This window comes from Patella vulgata, chromosome 8 (assembly GCF_932274485.2).
Source record: "Patella vulgata chromosome 8, xgPatVulg1.2, whole genome shotgun sequence".
Classification (NCBI taxonomy): domain Eukaryota; kingdom Metazoa; phylum Mollusca; class Gastropoda; family Patellidae; genus Patella; species Patella vulgata.
In genome coordinates this window covers 24,128,632-24,149,366 of record NC_065886.2, presented here as the reverse complement: position 1 = coordinate 24,149,366, position 20,735 = coordinate 24,128,632, and the positions used below count along the sequence as shown (strand labels likewise).

At 37.2% G+C, this 20,735-nt stretch overlaps 1 protein-coding gene across 1 annotated transcript in view; it reads right to left on the bottom strand.

The window, feature by feature from the left end:
* Window positions 1–20,735, bottom strand: part of LOC126830294 (protocadherin-9) — a 101,849-nt gene that overhangs the window by 51,954 nt on the left and 29,160 nt on the right. Inside the window, exon 2 of the mRNA XM_050560659.2 lies at window positions 6,471–6,601. The gene's annotated coding sequence lies outside the window, so the exon portion shown is untranslated. The remainder of the gene's footprint in view (window positions 1–6,470; window positions 6,602–20,735) is intronic.

Here is a 20,735-nt window from a genome sequence, read left to right as displayed (position 1 = left end):
ACAATCTTTGATTTACCCTATCTGTATTCATGTATTATTCATTTCCCCAAATATTTCGGTTCGATAATACTTCCATAACTCTTGAGTGAATTTCAAATTTCAAATAGCGGTTTAAAAATGACGACATTAGATAATATGTTATTATCCAATCAGAATAATTTGGTGTTATTAATCAGCCCCATCCATACTAATTGCTGAATATGTATATCAATAAAACCTATTAAATAATATCCACTGTTTGTTTCTAGATAACACCGTTAAATGCAAGCAAACGGTATTCGTTCATTGGAAATTTGAAAAAATTTGTGGGATGATTATGTTTTACACTATGATTTGAATTATATGGATTGATAACAATATTGATACCTTATAGATGAATTGGAATGTAATTGAATGACTAGTAGACAATGTATTGACAAATCTACAGCTTAACATGGACGTTGTCTGATAGTTCTAATATTTCATAGCATCTTATCTCAAATCCATACAGTGTACTCAATACATCAAGATGCCAACATTTACTGTTAATTTAAAGACCAACAAAATATTAAATCACACACAATGGTTCGGGGAAAAATGCTTTGGCGTCATCTATAACTTTTGAACTGCAATTTGAATTATCTCTTGTTTTCTGGATTGTATCCCAATACACCCGGGAAATCTAACTTAATCTGCAAAATCAGAATGTAGTTGTTTTTCCTCCTTCGTCAACCATTACCATCCTAAGCCTTGTAATCCATTTCAATTCTAATGTATTTTTTTCCCCATTATCATTCCACAGAAATATTGTAAATGGAACTACTAATGAGACATATATTTTTTCACGGTAAAACCGTATTAAGGAAAGATTGCGTTTTCAACCAACTTTTAGCGCAATCTGACATATTGATATAAACCTATTCGTATTTGAGCACTGAATTTCACGAATGCTGTATAATTTTTTTTTAATTTAACGTGGCTTTTTAATCCGTCAAAAATCGTAAGACAATGACGGAGAATAGTGAAACGACATGAAATAGAATTTATTTTCAGCATGAGTCTAGTACTGTAAGTGAATGTATTCTGCAAACTTACCCAAACATGGACGATTCGAAAACTAGGGTCTACCACACCGACATGGTGGATGGAATGAAATATGGTTTAACGTTAAATCCCTCCCCCAGCCTATTCTTAATCGAGAGAGAGGTTCCACAAACATTCAGACGTATCCCCTCCATGTATAGCGCGTCTGTCCGTTAGAAGTAGACAAATACGTTACTGATTTTTAATTTTAACTCACGTTTCACTGTAAAGTAAATTTGTTATAGGCCCGGTGGATAATCTTGGATTAATGTCCAGTCTACAATCATGCCAAAATCACATTTCCAGCTGTATTATATCTCACTAGCACTAAAAATATCTCATCAGCACTCACATAAAATCAGCGCTGCGATTTCATTGCGCCTCCTTATATTTCATTTAGGAAACATAACGTTCAGTTCGGATTATTACTTTGATTACTTGGGAACACGCTTAAATGAAATGCAATGAAATGGTGTTTAACGTCTTACTGTTCTGCTCCGACTTCGGTGTGCTATGAGGGAAATTTTGCCCTTACAGCGGCGCTACGGCCTACTCTTATTTTACATTCCAGCTGTCAGGGGTTATATTACGTGCTAGCCAATGTGTACATGGGACCTCCCATCCGAACCGCAAAACGCTGTCCCTTGCCGGGCCCTCCGTCTTACACCACTGACAAGGGGGGCCCACGCCGAAAAAAGCCCGATGAACCTTCTTGGTCAACGCAAGGATCGAACACTTGACCCCCAGATTAACGAGCCAACGTCCTACTCACTGCGCCACCGTGGCTCCCTCGGTTAAACGGTTGGGCACACTAAGTTGAAGTCTCCCTTCTCTGGCACAATCTACGGGAGTAATTTTGTTATTTAAATTAAAACGATAGTCACATAAGCTTTTATCAGCTACATTTTTCTCTTTTCGCCATAATCACCAATGTCACGTCCTCTAATAGAGACAAATAAAGTTTGCACGTGTGACTAGTAATTCAACAAGATTTATTTTATTGCTCCGTATACTAAAAAAAATCCATTGAATTTAAAAGAATAATTCTACAGGAAAATAGCAATAAAACTGTTTAATAATATCAAGCTATAAAACCATCAATTGTATCATTAAATATCTAATCATGCTCGTTGAAGTCACTGTAATAAAAGCGATAATAAAGCCGACATTACATGACGATGGATTAAAAAGGAAACTCCATTATTCCTTTTACTCGTATTATTAGCGATCGTGGAAAAATTGAGTCTCAAAAGTTTCTATTTTTTTATTGAAATGAAAATTCAATAAATTTAATATCGTCTATCTGGGGTTGTTTATTGCCATGAAATGTAATAATGTAAGAATTAAAATCTAATATTTCCAGTGATCTACTCTTGCTAAAAGTAATATTACCAGGGTTTTATGTTATTATGTTTATGATGAATATTCTTCATATTATTCAATAAACATGAAGTAATTCCATTAGCCCGTGGAATCACCTGCATTGTTATTGTTATGACCTGTCTATCAGGACATCCAATTGTCACTATTTCAATTTTTTTTATATGAGGTAGTTATAGTAGTAGCATTAATAATGGTTATTAATGTTGTGTAATACCCAGGGGAAAAGGTTATTCTGGAAAATAAATAGTTTAACCATCTATGTAAATATTCTTTCTATGTCGTTTTTCCAACAGTGTTGATTGCAGAATTTAGAGTAGAATTCAAAATAGAAGCTGGTTACCCTTTTTCTCTTTTAGGTCATCTGAAAGGCGGTTTATGTAAGACTGACTTTAAGACTAAATACATTTAAAAAAAACAACAAAACAAAAAAAAAAACGCAAAAAAAACCCCAGAAAAAAAAGTATACGAATATTCAGTATCGACGGTTTAAATTAAGCTGCATTGAAATGGATATCTGCTACATGCTAGCAGTTCTAACGTAAAAGCATGTTTAAAAGGTTGCAGTCATATTGGCTGAATATCATTTACAACGTTTGGGCACTAATGTGGCTTTGAGCAATTGCCATGTGGAAGGTACTAATAGAAAAATATCCTTTGGATTATTTTTTAACACATAAATTAAAGGGAGTGTGATAGTTTAGAGTCTCTTTATATTAACATATTCTGCAGGCCCCAAAACTAGCTTACAGGAGGTAACCCTCTAACTCAATATTTTCCATAATATTCGAAATTAAAAACACGAATTAGAATTCAATATTGGTCCATTTCAATCAATACTGACGGTGTTATCTTATTGTGAAAATATGGGACCCTAATATCAAATATTTAAGACACAATGAATATTGTATAATCAGTACACGGGTCGTGTATTCTATGGGTTCGGGCGCCATCTGTAACGAACAAAGAAAATATAATGCAATGCGGAATCAATTTGTAATGGGTGATAATAAAAATAATAATAAAAAACAACGTGTAGAATAGACTGAGCAGGAGTAAACAAATATCGATCAATTTAGACAATTCACGCATTTCAACGAACATAACTGATGAGAAATTACAACAATACTTTAAAACATTGAAAATATATCACTTTATATACATTCATATTACATTTATATGTGCTATTAGACCAATTTTCGTTTATCTTAATGTTACAAAGAATAGAGCTATACACCCTTTAATCCGACCCAGTCACAAAAACTAAATTAAAAAAACGTATTGCTAAAAATTCATATTATCAGCCAACATCACTCAAATTATTCAGGTTTAAATATGTTATTCAAATTGTGTCTAATCCAACACGTCAGTCGAATAGACGCATGCGTACTGATTCATTCCAGTTAGCCTGTCAATCATAATCTGAAATTAATACCCGTATCATAGCATCTACATTCACAGTGGAAAAGACAAAACAATAGTCATTATGTTTATCAATAAGGAGAAGCACCATGTCCTGTCGTTTGTAATTATACCACCTTGTAAGTGTTCCATGTAACTCTGATGTCGAGTGACATGATGCCAGTGTAATTAACAGTTGGTTATTTGACATACCAGCGACATGTCACACAAAGACTGACACTAGCAATACTAATTTGACTAAAACTGATTAATTACTTGACATCATCAATGTATATGATTAAATATTTCATTGGTAGTTATTCACGTGCTAATGAATAGTCACTATTCATTTGCATATATCAAATAACCATCGATTTTGTACGGTATCCTACAGCTAATAGAGATGATTATCTATACCATGCATAATTATAAACGCAACAATAGATATTGATATAAAATATTCATATTAATCTGCAAGTGTACCCATGGTTAAATTCTATAGAAAGCTAACTACAGAATGGTTCACATGATGCAGAAACAGTTGTATACATGATGTTTGTCACTCTATTACAGGAGATGATCCAGATATATTATGTTTATTAAAACTGGTTCATTTGAAGCGAACGCTCTTCCATGCATTGTGGGGGTGGGGTGGGGGTGGGGTGGCTCTGGGTCTCAATGGTGCTTTATAATGCTTATATGGACCCGAATATAACATTCAAGTTGATCAGCTACATCATCCTCAGCAATGAAAAATTCAAATTTATACGTTTCATAGAAACAACAGAATAAGAGGGTGTCTATGCCGTCATTTACAGGTGGAGGGTGAGGGTGGAGATCCACATCTGGATCCACTGCTGTCCTTATCCTGTGTCATACTGCATACTTTTCTTTTTTAAGAAACATCAACTTTCAGTTTCCAAATGAGAGTGTCCATAAGCCACCATAAGTGTCTAGATAACCATTTATACTGTATGTTCTTGCCGTTTTTCGGTTTAAGTGATAATCATGGTTATTAAATCACGCATATTATAAATGAGGAATGCATTTCTTTAAATTATCATGGGTTACCTAAGCCTGTACAGCAAATCATCTTCGAATCCCAAAATTACTTAATATGGAATTTTTCACTGTGTAAGTGCCGTTTTGCGGTTTAAGTGATAGTCATTAAGTCACACAAACAAATGAGGAATGAAATTCTTGAGATTATCATTGGTTAAGATAGGCCCGTACAGTATATCATTTCCGAACGGCGCTATAATTTGATATGAAATGTTCAAAAAACAAAACAACAATAATTGTCCTCTCTGTTGAAGTGTGTCTCCATAACCTCGACTGTTTATTATTAGTGTATCACCCTTTTGATCTGGTGTTTCGAACCAAACCTCGAAACTCTTTCTACTCTACCAACACCTGGACATACTGGTTAATGAGCCACACGTTCAGCGATAGGGAATGGTCAATCTCCCTGTCCTATGCCTTTGCAAATATACATTACAGTGACAATAATTGCAATTACCACGTGTTCAAAGAAGCGTTGAAGCAAGCATCAGTATCCATGCGACTACAAGACAGATAAATCTTGGACTTTTAAGTAACTACATTTTAACCACAGGATTATACCATATCATTTAACAAACAGATTTCCCAGTCCGCCATAATCAAAACTTCCTTTAACATATCACAAGCATTATATTGTCAAACCACATTAAAGTTTTCTGGAATTTTTCTCAGATTCCACCAAGGCTTCAGAACCTGTAGGATTACCAGATGGCTTAATTCATCTATTGATCCGACTGAAAGCAGTGTATCCATTGACTTAACATTCCGGCGAATAACAAATTATTTAAGAGAATGCCACCACAATGCATAATCGCCTTCCTTTGAAACATGTCAACCAGATCTTAACTTGTCAAATCATATTAGCTTCTGTTGGGATTCTACCCGGATATATATAACAAGTAATAAACGGTTTACACAAATAAATTGATGAGACTATAAAGCCAGACATAGAAACATTAAAATAAAGTGATTTGTCAACTTGAGTTTTACAGCATGATTAGATGTTTCAAGTTAGTAATATTTGGTTGATCTTGATACTATAATGTCGTCGCTTGTTTAAATTTATCGAGCACATACTTATGCCACAGATAAAGTTACGAAAAACTAACAAGCGATTGAAAGGGGGCATTAGAGCTGTAGTATCGAAGTTATTCCCACCTCTTTGCAATGACTTGAATCAGTTTTAATCCCGTTTACTACAGAAGTAGATTTTCTAAACAGATCTATCGGTCATGACTGTCAGCATCAGAATATATGTTAGGAAATACATTGGTCTCAATGTTTATTTGAAGGGGGGCACTGTTAATCTCACAATGAATATATTGTCAAATCATTTATGAAATTCAACTAGATTTATTATCCAAAATTTAAAGCCCATCCTGGTTCGCGATTTGTATTTTGCCTGCTCAACCGATTAGAGCTACTTTCGTGCTACTCACCAGATTCCAATGAAATGTTTACCGGTTTGTGGCGATTGTAAAAGTTGATTTATTAGTAAACGATTTATATAGGTGTATAAAGATGAATTGAAGGCTGTCGTTGAATTTAAAAATAATTGTACTTACCATGCTTAGATGAACAAACATTCCAGATTGTCTTGTAGGCTACTGCTTAGTTATCTTAGTACACAGCTAATAAATAGCGTGGGTTAGTAATAAACATACATCATCGACCTCTTCTCTTTTCTACCTCACAACTGAAAAGGGTAAATAAATAGTTATTGGGGGTGCCTTACTCTTTAATCATGAATAGTAATCATTTGACTTTTTAACGGGTTTCTTTGATGACATATTATTTGGTTAAGCGGTGGCAGTCAAACGAATGTTTATTGTTTAAAGTATTAATCCGCTAAGGGATAATTAACTGCCATCAGGATATCTTCAAACAATTGAAAATGAAATTCACTACCCCAAGAATACTTTCTTCAATCAATATCGGTAGTCTTAAGATCAACCAAATAGTCAAAATTAATGTTCTCTTCCTGTCTGAAAAAACAGAAGATTCACACGCATCCATATTTCACCACGAACTCTCAAGGGAGTTAACTCTCAGACACTCGATATTAATGATTCTTGATTTTGCGTGACTTTGAATTTGGAAGAGATATTTACTCCAGCAATATTAAATTAATATTAAACCTTGGGGTTTGGGAAATTTAATAATAATATCAAGAAAACATTTGACGCAAGGTGTTTTGTTTTGCAGTTTCCTGGTCAATAGTCAGTAACATACATGTATCTTTTACTCAATTGAAGTGGCCAAAATACAGATATCGATATGCCAGTTAGCCACCATTGTTACCCCGATTCCGATTTATACATACAGTGTAATTTATCAATAACTAATAAAATCTTTAATATTTTTGTGTTATAACTATTTCGTATTGTGTGATATAAATTTGATCCAAATGTCTGCTGCACACAATTGGGATTACGAAAACATCAATTTCGTTCTTCCTGCTAAACTACAAATCAGAAGAACTTTATCAAACATTCGAAGTTAGAAATGGGGCTTAACGTCCATTCGACACAAACCATGCCATTTCGGGATTAATTGTTGTTGTTTATTATATGTTTAAGGTCCAATACATTGTAATATATACTATTCAAAAAAAGTAGGGGATATTTGATTTTGGGGGCATAATACTAAAATATGCAAATGACTACGAAAAAAGTCACTATAGAACCTAACAGAAGAAACATTTCCAGTTACATGTGACGCCCAAACGCACCAATAGCTACCGCATGGAATGCAGGTGATGCTTGGGATCATCATGGGGGTCCAACCCAAGATTTGCACGACTCTGACTTTGAATGTTACAGTCATTGTGGCATTGAATTCCAGGGTGGAAACATCAGTTTAATTGTTTTAGTGACCAGAAAACAAATTTTGATATGCGTCGGCTTACCCAAAATGAAAGGTTACGTGCCCTTGGCATGCTACAGATCGGCACAACACAGGCGGTTGTGGCGCGGACGATGAATGTTTCTCAGTCTGTCATAAGCAGGCTATGGTCCAGATACCGTGATACACAATCTGTACAGGACAGACCACGCTCAGGTCGACCAAGGGCGACAACTCAAGCCCAGGATCGATTTATCCGTACCTTGGCCTTGAGAAATCGTGTCATCACAGCAAATCAGATCAGCGCTCGTCTTCAAACAGACACTGGTGTGAGAGTGAGTGGTCAGACGATTCGGAATCGACTGCATAGGGGTCACCTTCGCGCCCGACGTCCTCGCGTGATCCCTTGTTTGAGAGATCATCACATTCAGGCAAGACGTCGTTGGTGTAGGGATCGTCAACACTGGGATTATCGACGCTGGAGCAATGTGATGTTTTCAGATGAGTCAAGGTTCACTGTTGATTTTTTGGACAGACGTAGGAGGGTGTGGCGTCGTCGAAACGAGCGCTTCCAAGACGTTAACGTCATCAGACATGATCGATTTGGGGGTGGTTCTGTTATGGTGTGGGGAGGCATCACTGTTGCTGGAAGAACGGCTTTACATGTTGTTGCAGGGCGTGTTACAGGCCAGTACTACCGGGACAACATCTTGGCAGTCCATGTTGTGCCGTTCGCACGACGTCATGACCGCCGTTTCATCTTCCAGGATGACAACGCAAGATGTCACAGGGCCAGGATCGTTACAGGTTACCTCCAACAACAGAGCATCACCACATTACCTTGGCCAGCACTGAGTCCCAACCTCTCCCCCATCGAGCATGTCTGGGACATGCTTGGACAGAGGTTACGTCAAAATCAACAACGTCCTGCCAATGTCCAAGAACTTGCTGCTGCGTTGCAACAGGAATGGGACAATCTGGACCAAAATGACCTTAGACGTCTCATTAGGAGTATGCCACGTCGGATCAATGCTTGTTTGGCAAACAGAGGAGGATTTACCCGTTACTGACTTGGTTGTGATGCTGTGGTAACTTTGCTGTTTGACCCCGGGTATCATTTTACCCTTATAATGGTCAGTCTTTTCCTATACTTAGTCTAACGATCATTTGGAATGAATCGATGAATGTGAACTTCATTTCATTTTGTCATTTGTTTCTTCGTCAGTTTCATTAGGTGACTTTAATAACACTTAAAAATCAAATATCCCCTACTTTTTTTGAATAGTATATATGATATTATGGACAGGTTGATTTAATTAAGTTATATACATAGAAAGGTTTAATAATTTCGGGATGGAAACCGCCCCACTTGACTCACTGAAAACCCTTATTATCCAAAACGCACGCATTAGACCACTCCAACAACCAATTCCAAAATTAAATATGAGTTTTTAGGAACATACCGCCACATGAATTAAGTAATCAAAGCAGTACATATGTAGGTTGTAGCATCGATTAGTTTATAGATACCTCGATCATTTACACCATATTACAAAGTGATGCTGAAAGTAATCACTGAAAATACGTGAAATGTCATAGGTGTGTCTAACCATTGTAAAAACATTTCAATGTCAATGACATTGTCAACCATAAACGACTTAAGATCTAGGAAATGCATTCGAGTGTCGATCGTAAGCGTTGCCTGTAATGAAACGGGCCTTATACTATTAAATGAAAATAAATTGACGAAAATACAAGCCATTTTAATGGGGGTGTATAAAATCCCCAACTGCCAAGGGTTCTTTTACGTCACGCCAACGTAAACCCATTTATTGTCCAATCTGATAGACTGCTCCGCTCTCTAGTCCTGGACGACCGACAACGGGAATCCCAGCTAAATTTTCTCGGCAATACTATATACCGGAAAACACCATTTTATACTGAATACCGGAAAACACCGGAAAAACACTAAATACCGGAAAACACTCTAAATAGGTAACCCGGAGCCTGGTCCTCTGTGTGCGGTTTTGAACCAAGTGAGCGCCGATGAAGGAAGGTCAAGGTCATTTCGATGTTCGTTTTACAAATAGCCCCCCCCCCCCACAAGAAATAAATTGGAATTTTTTTGAGAGAAATTTGGGAGAAGAAATTGTTAAAAAAAAATCTGAAAAGAAATTTTTCTTTGACCGTAGGCGATCGCTCGCTTGTATGTTAATGAACTTATTTCATCAGCGCTCACCTGGTCCAAAACCACACACTTGGACCAAACTCCAGGTAATAAATAGCTACCGGAAAACTTAGAAGAGTAAACTGTGCCCGAGATTTTTTTAGAGAGCGCGCCGCGCCGCGCCGCTCCGGGAGGGATCATCGTCAGAGTGGGACGGGGGTGGAATTGTCCAGTCACAAATTACGGGATGATATACGAAAATGCAGGTTTACTTTGAAATAGTGCAAATGATACTTTTCCATCTACAATCTTCAGATCAAAGGATGCAAGTTCTTACACAGTGCAGCATAATTTGTGCAACAGAAGACATCTCGAAGATCGATTGTCTGAAAAAACATTTTCTCGGGGACATTTTTTTCCGAATACGCATTCGGTGTAAGTCTTCAGCCACCAGGAAGTGGTTAACATAGTAATGTTTTATTACGATAGTAGTACATAAAACAAATTGGTTCTCGGGGGGGGGGGGGGGGGAAGTAGTCTCATCGGCTAGAGTCCCCTTTTTCACAAACAAAACAACAATTGCTTCCTTGAAAATTTATCGATCAACCCTTTTCAAAGACGCCCAGCTTACCACTTCCCGTCAATGCAGTAAGATAGAATATGTAGTTTTCTCATGGACAAAATTTTGGAGAAAGAAAACCTTGACCTTGCTTCATCGGCGCTCACTTGTTCCAAAACCACACACAGAGGACCAGGCTCCGGGTTACCTATTTAGGGTGTTTTCCGGTATTTAGGATGTTTTCCGGTATTCAGCATAAAATGGTGTTTTCCGGTAGTAATCAAAGCAGTACATATGTAGGTTGTAGCATCGATTAGTTTATAGATACCTCGATCATTTACACCATATTACAAAGTGATGCTGAAAGTAATCACTGAAAATACGTGAAATGTCATAGGTGTGTCTAACCATTGTAAAAACATTTCAATGTCAATGACATTGTCAACCATAAACGACTTAAGATCTAGGAAATGCATTCGAGTGTCGATCGTAAGCGTTGCCTGTAATGAAACGGGCCTTATACTATTAAATGAAAATAAATTGACGAAAATACAAGCCATTTTAATGGGGGTGTATAAAATCCCCAACTGCCAAGGGTTCTTTTACGTCACGCCAACGTAAACCCATTTATTGTCCAATCTGATAGACTGCTCCGCTCTCTAGTCCTGGACGACCGACAACGGGAATCCCAGCTAAATTTTCTCGGCAATACTATATACCGGAAAACACCATTTTATACTGAATACCGGAAAACACCGGAAAAACACTAAATACCGGAAAACACTCTAAATAGGTAACCCGGAGCCTGGTCCTCTGTGTGTGGTTTTGAACCAAGTGAGCGCCGATGAAGGAAGGTCAAGGTCATTTCGATGTTCGTTTTACAAATAGCCCCCCCCCCCCCCCACAAGAAATAAATTGGAATTTTTTTGAGAGAAATTTGGGAGAAGAAATTGTTAAAAAAAAATCTGAAAAGAAATTTTTCTTTGACCGTAGGCGATCGCTCGCTTGTATGTTAATGAACTTATTTCATCAGCGCTCACCTGGTCCAAAACCACACACTTGGACCAAACTCCAGGTAATAAATAGCTACCGGAAAACTTAGAAGAGTAAACTGTGCCCGAGATTTTTTTAGAGAGCGCGCCGCGCCGCGCCGCTCCGGGAGGGATCATCGTCAGAGTGGGACGGGGGTGGAATTGTCCAGTCACAAATTACGGGATGATATACGAAAATGCAGGTTTACTTTGAAATAGTGCAAATGATACTTTTCCATCTACAATCTTCAGATCAAAGGATGCAAGTTCTTACACAGTGCAGCATAATTTGTGCAACAGAAGACATCTCGAATATCGATTGTCTGAAAAAACATTTTCTCGGGGACATTTTTTTCCGAATACGCATTCGGTGTAAGTCTTCAGCCACCAGGAAGTGGTTAACATAGTAATGTTTTATTACGATAGTAGTACATAAAACAAAATGATTCTCGGGGGTGGGGGGGAAGTAGTCTCATCGGCTAGAGTCCCCTTTTTCACAAACAAAACAACAATTGCTTCCTTGAAAATTTATCGATCAACCCTTTTCAAAGACGCCCAGCTTACCACTTCCCGTCAATGCAGTAAGATAGAATATGTAGTTTTCTCATGGACAAAATTTTGGAGAAAGAAAATCGGAATTTTTTTTTTAATTTTTTTTTGGGGGAGGGGGGCTATTTGTAAAATGAACATCGTAATGACCTTGACCTTGCTTCATCGGCGCTCACTTGTTCCAAAACCACACACAGAGGACCAGGCTCCGGGTTACCTATTTAGGGTGTTTTCCGGTATTTAGGATGTTTTCCGGTATTCAGCATAAAATGGTGTTTTCCGGTAGTTTTCCCGTGTTTTCCGGTATATAGTATGGCCCAATTTTCTTGACTAGCGAGTTGTATCGGTGAAGATCGGGACAGTTTTCGTCGATGCTGTGATATCCACTCCGTCTCATGTAACAGCTTTTCGTCTTCGTAGGAGTTATCAGTGAGCAGAAATTCGCCCGTATATCTGTTATTGCCCCTTACTTCAGTCAGTTATATAGAAGGATAATTCATGTTTTCCTTCGTCGCTTCCTTTTCTTGAAATCTTCATTATGCAACTATCGTAGCAATGATCTGTGTTAAAATTATATTTGGAACGTGTTTAATCAGTTCTATCACATATGTGATAACGGCCGACACCAATATTGCCCTTTAAAAACAAATATATTGGCATTTGGAGATTTGTTCGTGACATATGCGAAGGGTATCACCTGAATTTTATGGACAACAATAATAACCATCTTGTCAATTTCCGGAGTACACTAGACACAGTAATGAAGCAGTTAAATCTTGATGAAGTGTGCACCGGCGTAAGTTCGTCAGTTGAAATAAGATTTGTAATAAAATTTAGAACTCTATACATTTGTTTTCATCCTTTTCATTTTCAACGCTTGCACAAAAGTGTTCGTTTTTCGGAAATGAACAGTACTCTTCCTGAAACGATTACTGTTCATTTCTGAGAGAGGGAGAGAACGAGAGAGAGAGAAATGAGGTTTAACGTCCACTCGACACAAACTAGGTCATTTCTGGACTAACATATGGTTTAATTTTATTTCAATAATTCGCTTGCGCGTAGGGGTCTTTAGCAGTGGGAGGAAACCGGAGAACCCGGAGAAAACCCACGAGGTTGGACAGGCGACCCTACTCCTTGTCACGTACAACCGGGGGCTCGAAACCACGCCATTCGACTCAATGACAGGCCTTATGATACAGCACGCACGTGCTAACAATTCGGCCATCCAACCCCCCTCATTTCTGATACACGGATACTTTTATGCCTTGGAAATAAACAGGATTGTTTTACTTAAGGTAGAAGTGGAAGTGGGATGTAAACTTCGAAAAAATGTGGGAGGTTTGCATATGGGGCTTTATTTTATGCGTCACATTGCTTCAATATTTCAAAATATTCGGAATGGCTGTGTGTTCATTACTATGATCAATCCGAACCGTTCATTACTAAATAGACTAGACGTAAGTCATCTAATATCAAATGACCATTTACTCTCAACAGTGACATTATCAAACATTTAGTGAACTCTTGACATCCCAGTGAGAGTTTTGAAATGATTACTGATCGTGATGTCCATCAAAACCACAGCCCCGTTTAACACCTCGTGCGCCTCATGTGTGTCCAGTATTTTACACCGTGTGACTGGCATGGGAAAGTTTGTCTTAGCATTTTCTAGACTGGATTAACGCGTCAAGTAAAATGCAGTTCCCTGTAAGGTCAAGAAATTACCCAAGTTTGAAACAAGAGTAATTCGCACGATCCTGGAGGATTAGATTGGAGGAGAGAGGATAAATAACCTTCCATACGACTCATACTGAATCCCAGACGGAACATATATCGAATATTAAACCCATACAGTCTAGACCTACATTATGATCGACTTAAGAGTTCCAAATAACTACATTTGTTTACATTACGTATGTGATCAGAATAATAAGTCCGGTCTGTCATAATTTATTTCAATAATTCTTGTGAGATGCCGTTCAATCAGCTTCTCTCTACTGAAAGCACTATAATAAACTATGAAAATATTGATAATAATAACTAGTTAATTACACATGAAGGCCACTAAGTTTTCTCGGAAATTATTTTTCTTCTTACATGTAGTTTGGCTTCCTATTCTTATTACTATAGCTAATTAGATTTATGAAAATCTTTACAAGTACATGAATTTTCTTTTAACAATTCTTAACCGATTTTTTGAAGGTGAGAATAGATGTCTAGAATGCACACACGTATAATTGACAAAACCCGTACAGTTTCACTTAATAGTGGATATAAAATCAGTTGTTGACTGTGATTATTTTTTAGGGCTACCAATTCCTGTTGCGCCAATCGTATTTTCCCCGATACTTCCGCCTTAAGAATAATCCCATTGACATCGCATTTAATCAATATCCGTTACGGTTACAGTATGAATATCCGATCTGCCTTGCTCTTATAGGCTTATAACGAGCACGTCCTTATTAATAACGTTGTGATTTGTGGGTCAAATTAATAACATTTTACGTAATTTATTTCAGAAATGTATCGTATTTGTGCGATATACTTTTACAATTACTAGGTCTGATCTTGCTTTTGTGCTGTTTTATTTTATGTACTGTGTGAGCAAGGAGGGGGTGGGTGCTTTAGATCATAAGGTTTGTCATTAAACCAAGGACCCCCACGCGCAAGCGAACTGTACCATGATCGTTCCGAAATGACACCATATCATTCCCACTCTCTTTCATGACGAACTATATTCAGGTAAATGGGATATACAAATGTACAAACACAAATGGGTTACCTATGCCAATTCCTCAAATGCGAAGAGTTATCAGGTGTTTTATAAAGAGTAAGCATACCATGTCACTTCCCACAACACCCGTCACTATAGAAATGGTTTGAACCTGGAATTCAGAAGCTGTTATTAGTATTATTTTATTGGGGCTTTCTTTGGAAAATCAAACTGGGTGGTATATGGATTAACTATATATGTATTAGTGCACAGAGTGTGATTTGTCTGCGCTATCACTTCAGTGGAAGTGGACGTTAAAACACCAAGGTACTACTACTAGTGATGAATACGGCAGAACTATCTTTGTGAAGAACAATGGAACACTGGATATTTAATTTAAAGAGTACATAGCTTACTTATTTTAAACTTTCTGTTTGGATAATCAGTTGAGTTAGGCCTTTAAACTGGGCATACCGCGATAGAGTTGCCCAATTTATCTGCTATAATATCGTCAGATCAAAGACGATGCAAACCGCCCTACACGCGTATTTTCAGCAATCCACATTAGACTCAAAAATTTGCTATAGCTCGAGGCCCATCTCACATAATTGGCCAGGTTTAATTAAATTTGTTGTATTTGTTACACCAAGGATATTGAACATTATATCAACATGATATCTGTGCCAATATCTATAGTGTAAGCTTCACCAATTATGCCATGCCAAACCTCAGCGGACGCAGATAATTTTCCCTTCAGTCAGTGTTATTGATCATGGTTTCTTTCTGTGGCGAGCCTTGGTGTAAAGAACAATGTGTTACTCAATTATTTATATCATCGTTTTGTGTTAAGATTGTTGAAAAAACGCTGAAGTCAGTCAAGTAGCTTTACAAGTTTTGTTAAGTAGTTTCGTATCTTGATGAACAAAATACGAAAATAACTCATGCTTACATTGTACAGTGTTGGTTTCGTAAATAATTGATGGCAAATCGGAGACAAATGTCGCTTTACACTTACAGAAAAGCCAATAAAGCTACTTAGCTAAATGATATCGTAATTTTGAATGATGCACATGAACTGCAATTCGATGCAAAAATATCAAAATTGCTGTCAACTCCACAAATTGATGTTAAGTGAAGTGGACTCATGTGAATGATTGGAAAAGAGAGTAAAAATCATGCGAGGTGACTAAAATAATTAGATACACATCAAAGAACGAACCTTATAGTTAGAAAATATCCTAGGGGAATTTTATTACCCATTTTTTAGTGCACATTGGAATTAAGTTTCTAAGATAAATGGAATCACGGTTCTAAGACAAACAGCCCCCGTAAAGGCTAGGAAAGTGATTGCGTGCAATCAACAGTAAACAAAGATATGTTATAGCTAAACAAGTGGCTTTGGGAATATATAAAATGAATGGATTGGGCGAAATAAAGATGTAATGTCTCTTAAAGAGTAAAGAACCGGAAGATACAGTACTGCTTGATATAAATCATTAGCAAATGTCTTTAAATATGTCTATTTCGATGTCACTGCATCGGGGGGTTGGATGGCCGAATGGTTAGCACGTGCGCGCTGTATCATAAGGCCTGTCAATGAGTCAACTGGCGTGGTTTCGAATCGTTGGTTGTACGTGATAATGAGTAGGTTCGCCTGTCCAACCTCGTGGGTTTTCTCCGGGTCCCCCGGTTTCCTCCTACTGCTAAAGACCCCTACGCGCATGCGAATTATTGAAATAAAATTAAACCATATGTTAGTCCCGAAATGGCCTAGTTTGTGTCGAGTGGACGTTAAACCCCATTTCTCTCTCTCTCTACTGCACATTCTAATTCCTATTGAGTCACTGGTTCATATCCTAGTGCCTGTATTGTTGAGTCACTGTGGCTTAATGAATAAGGCGCTGGTTCGCTAACCAGGAGGTCCAGGGTTTGAGAATGTTCCTCGGGCTTTTCAGCGTGGTTTCCCCCTTGTCAATAATGCCTGACAAGAACATATTCTCGAGCATAGGACGGTGAGAAAAACGAGGTCATATGTAGACGTTGGCGTGTAAGTTAAAGAAACCTTGCCAGTCGTAATTAGGTGAAGAATAAGCAGAAACGTGTAGCACACTATATGCAACATGCCCGTCTTTGTGAGCTCTCATGGTACATATAAATAGGACATTAAACCAAATTTCATCATGGTTTTACAAGTGAACTACCATAGTATCTAGACTGATTGGTAATTGCCACTTACTTAGTTATGTTTCTAATTCGCATGTATATAAGACAGAGACCATCCAGGACAAAATTCTTTAAGGCTACAATAACAGCATCATTAATAATACGACACTCAATCACTGTGCAGGTACGGTATTTGAGGCGCAATTCTTCCTTGTGAGATGCTTTAGTATGAATAGAGGTTTTTTTTGCCCGGCAATAACAGCAGTACCAAGAAATTAATGAGTATATCTCCTGCAGCAATTATTTCACGCTTTATAGCCTGGTGAGTCCCCAGGTCTGAATTAGCCACTAGACGAAATTGACTGCAAAGTTAGTTATAAAGATTATACGTGAATGTCGAGAAAATACGTCGATATCATCAATTATGTATGTCATTTAGAAATAATTAGGTCAGACTGACAAAATTGGCCCCCAAATCCCACATCTGCTTCTAAGAGACTTTATGATGGCCCTAATTCAGTCGGCACGGAATTCACCGCTCTGTGGAATCTAGTTTTCATTTTAGTATTGGCCAGTAATGATGTCCGATAAAGATTGCTGTGTTAAAATGAGTTCTGTAGCACGTTTTTATCGAGAACACTGGCCTTTGTTGAAACAATGGCAATCACAGAGGCATAAAATGTTGTAATATATGGCTAGGCAACTACCCCAATCGTCTAGCAACAATTAACTGTGGGATTTTACAGGGCAAAGAAGTCATGGAAATGAAAAGTTAAATTGTAGTGTAATGGTATGTAAAATAGACCGATGGCTTGAAATGAAGATAATAAAGAAGTCTTTATTGCTCAATTCTAGAGGGAAATAGTTAACTTGATAGACGAATCACGGGAGTATTTCATTGATATTAAACTTGGGGCGTCTAATTATAGAGAAAGCCCTGATTAGAATGGAATATATAAATAAGTGTCTTCGCCACCCAATGTCGTAAATAAATATCTTAATAGACAGCTCCCTTAGGCAGCTGGAAATAGGTTCTACAATTTTCGTTTCCGTTTTGTTGTTTTAGGGTAAAACACACAGTCTTTAATAAAACAGTTTTTGTGCATATTGGTTTTATATGTTCTATGGTAATGCGTTTCTAATTGTACAGTCTCTATCGTTATACCGCATTGTCTATTGTGTAACATCAGATAAAAGACTGTCTTTTATATTAACGTCTTGCTGTATTGAACTATATTTAAACGTTGCATTTTCAAGTTAAAATGGTGTTGTAGATGTTACCTACAACCTGTTTGTATTTAGATTTTTAGTCTACCCCACCCCCTCAACCTTCTAAACATGACAGCTTCTCGAAATGTAGTTAAGAAAGTAAGGACCGGAGACCGGATTGATGAAGATTATTGTATTTGTATGCCCACATATACAGTGCTTGTATTTAGATTTATATATAGCTTACCCCACCCTTCTAATCATGACAGCTTCTCAAAATATAATTAACAAAGTAAGGACAAAGACCGGATTGATAAGAGATTGGGCGGATCTTGGCTGCAGTTATATTTTGCAATATGCGAGTTAAAGGATATTTGAGTTTATGTACAGGTTGATATATTGGATTCTTAATGTTATAAAAGCGGGATATTATGAAAACATCCTTATTCTGTGCTATTTAACACACAGTTTCGTCCTTCATACTCATTCTCATTTTCGTTGAACAAATGTTTTTACAAGTGCAAGTATTTGGCAATAATATGATTTGGATCCCCCTGGACCAGATACTAACGGTCTGGCGTTTTAGCTCAATTACCACGAAGAGGATCTCCTCTTCAGATTATCTTACATGCTATTTTTTACGTCTTAAAATCGAACTTTAATTTGTTGCTGATTCCCTGAACACCCTTTTAGTCACGCAGTTTGGCCAGCTGGATGATGTTGAATCTGTTTTGAGCAGGACTGGCAACATTTCAAGGTTACCCATCTGTTGCGAGACAGAGGATGAAAATAAAAAACGTGATATGGATTTCTTTCAATTATAAGAGAAATGTGAACACGAAAGTAATTCGCTTTCCTTTCAGCCGAACTTCATCTCGGTTAAACGCAGAGGTTTCAACTTGCCATATTCTAACCTTTCCTCAGCACTTGACAAGACATCTTCTCACCTCGATTTGTTTCTTATCCAACGGTTTCAATGCCCTTTCGATTTTCACGTAATTCGTTTAATTAAAAACTATACATCTATGAAGATAACCTCGACTACTTTAATCAATAAAACCGCATCTCAAGATAGGATTGAAGGACATGCCCTTTGTTGCATATTGACCGTCAACATATTTTTCTACTTCTGAGTGCTGAACACATATTTGAGAGCATAAAAGAACAAACATTATTAATGGTCAGTGAGCAAGATTACAGCGTTCATCACGTCCAATATTGTATTTGTCTTTGTATTAGGCTGCCTCTTAATTAGTATTGCCCACAATTAATGTATAGGCCCACAAAGACAGATCAATTAAAAACATATTTGATGATTCTATTTAATAACAATAATTCAATTCACGTTGATCTCAGTAATATATGCATTTATTTGGCACCCGTTAATTTTGAGCCACGATAGTTCCATGGCGGATATTGCCACAGATGGTAGTTTGAAGGGCATGTTTATTTCTATTGCACCAGTTACATTTTCGTGAATTAAACTGGTCAATCGATGAATTGCAAATATATACAAGGAACAGCCTTACGGATCTGAAATTCTGAGGCACGCATAACCCGAAAGTTGAGTCACATTGTGGAAAAGGGGTAAAAAACTAAAAGCCGCACATACCATTATTCGGTTCATAATTCATTTCATTGAGTAGAAAATAGTTGAATGACTAGCGATTTGTGGTTGTATGCACATTGAAAGAATCATCCCTGCTAATAGAATTAGTAATATTTCCGCGCGGTAAGCTTAACCTCCGCGTACACGGATCAAGTCATTACTGCAAGTAACATTGTAAGTCTAGTGGAGCGATGGTAATAACACGACTGAAATACTACCAGTTCCAGCTGATCAACAACCCAACACATCAGCACTATGATTCACAATTATTTATCCACAATACAAAGTATTAAAATCGTTTACATCACAGAGCATTATCTTAAGCCTTAACTGCCAATACCGGTAAATCAAAGCGAACATTTCCCAGAACAAAAAAAAATGGAAGGAATAAACCAAAGAAAAACTTTGCTGCATGAATATCGAAGCAAGTTGATTAGTGAGATGGCATTATGCTTCATGTTACAGAATAACATCCGCTTTGTCTTCTTAAACAGATAACAACATTACATCTCTGAAGTTTTAACTAATGTTATTAGCCTGTCTTGTGATGATATTAAGATGGCTGGTAATAATGTCACAGATGGAAGAGTAACGAGTACATTAATCCGGCGATAAAGTATACAACAAACGAGTGTTGATCACGAATACGATTTCGGTAACTGTTGCCATGGCGTAACCATAGCGCTAACATTTCGTAAAATAACGAAAACAAAATCACAAAGCCTTAATGAGCGTTAGAGAGTATTTTGTTTTATCTCTATCAAAGGATTTCTTGAAATTCACCAAAATACAGTTGAAAGGATAATATCAAAAATAAGAAACGCCAAATGTGGAATTCAAACAAAAGTTTCTGAAATAGTGATAAAATAAATAGCCCAATTCCAATCGATTAATCGTAACACAAATTAAAGTTCTTGAAAATTGTATTAGATTCTCATTTCATTTTGGCATCTTTTGTGCCTTAAGTGCTGTAGGCCTATGTGTCT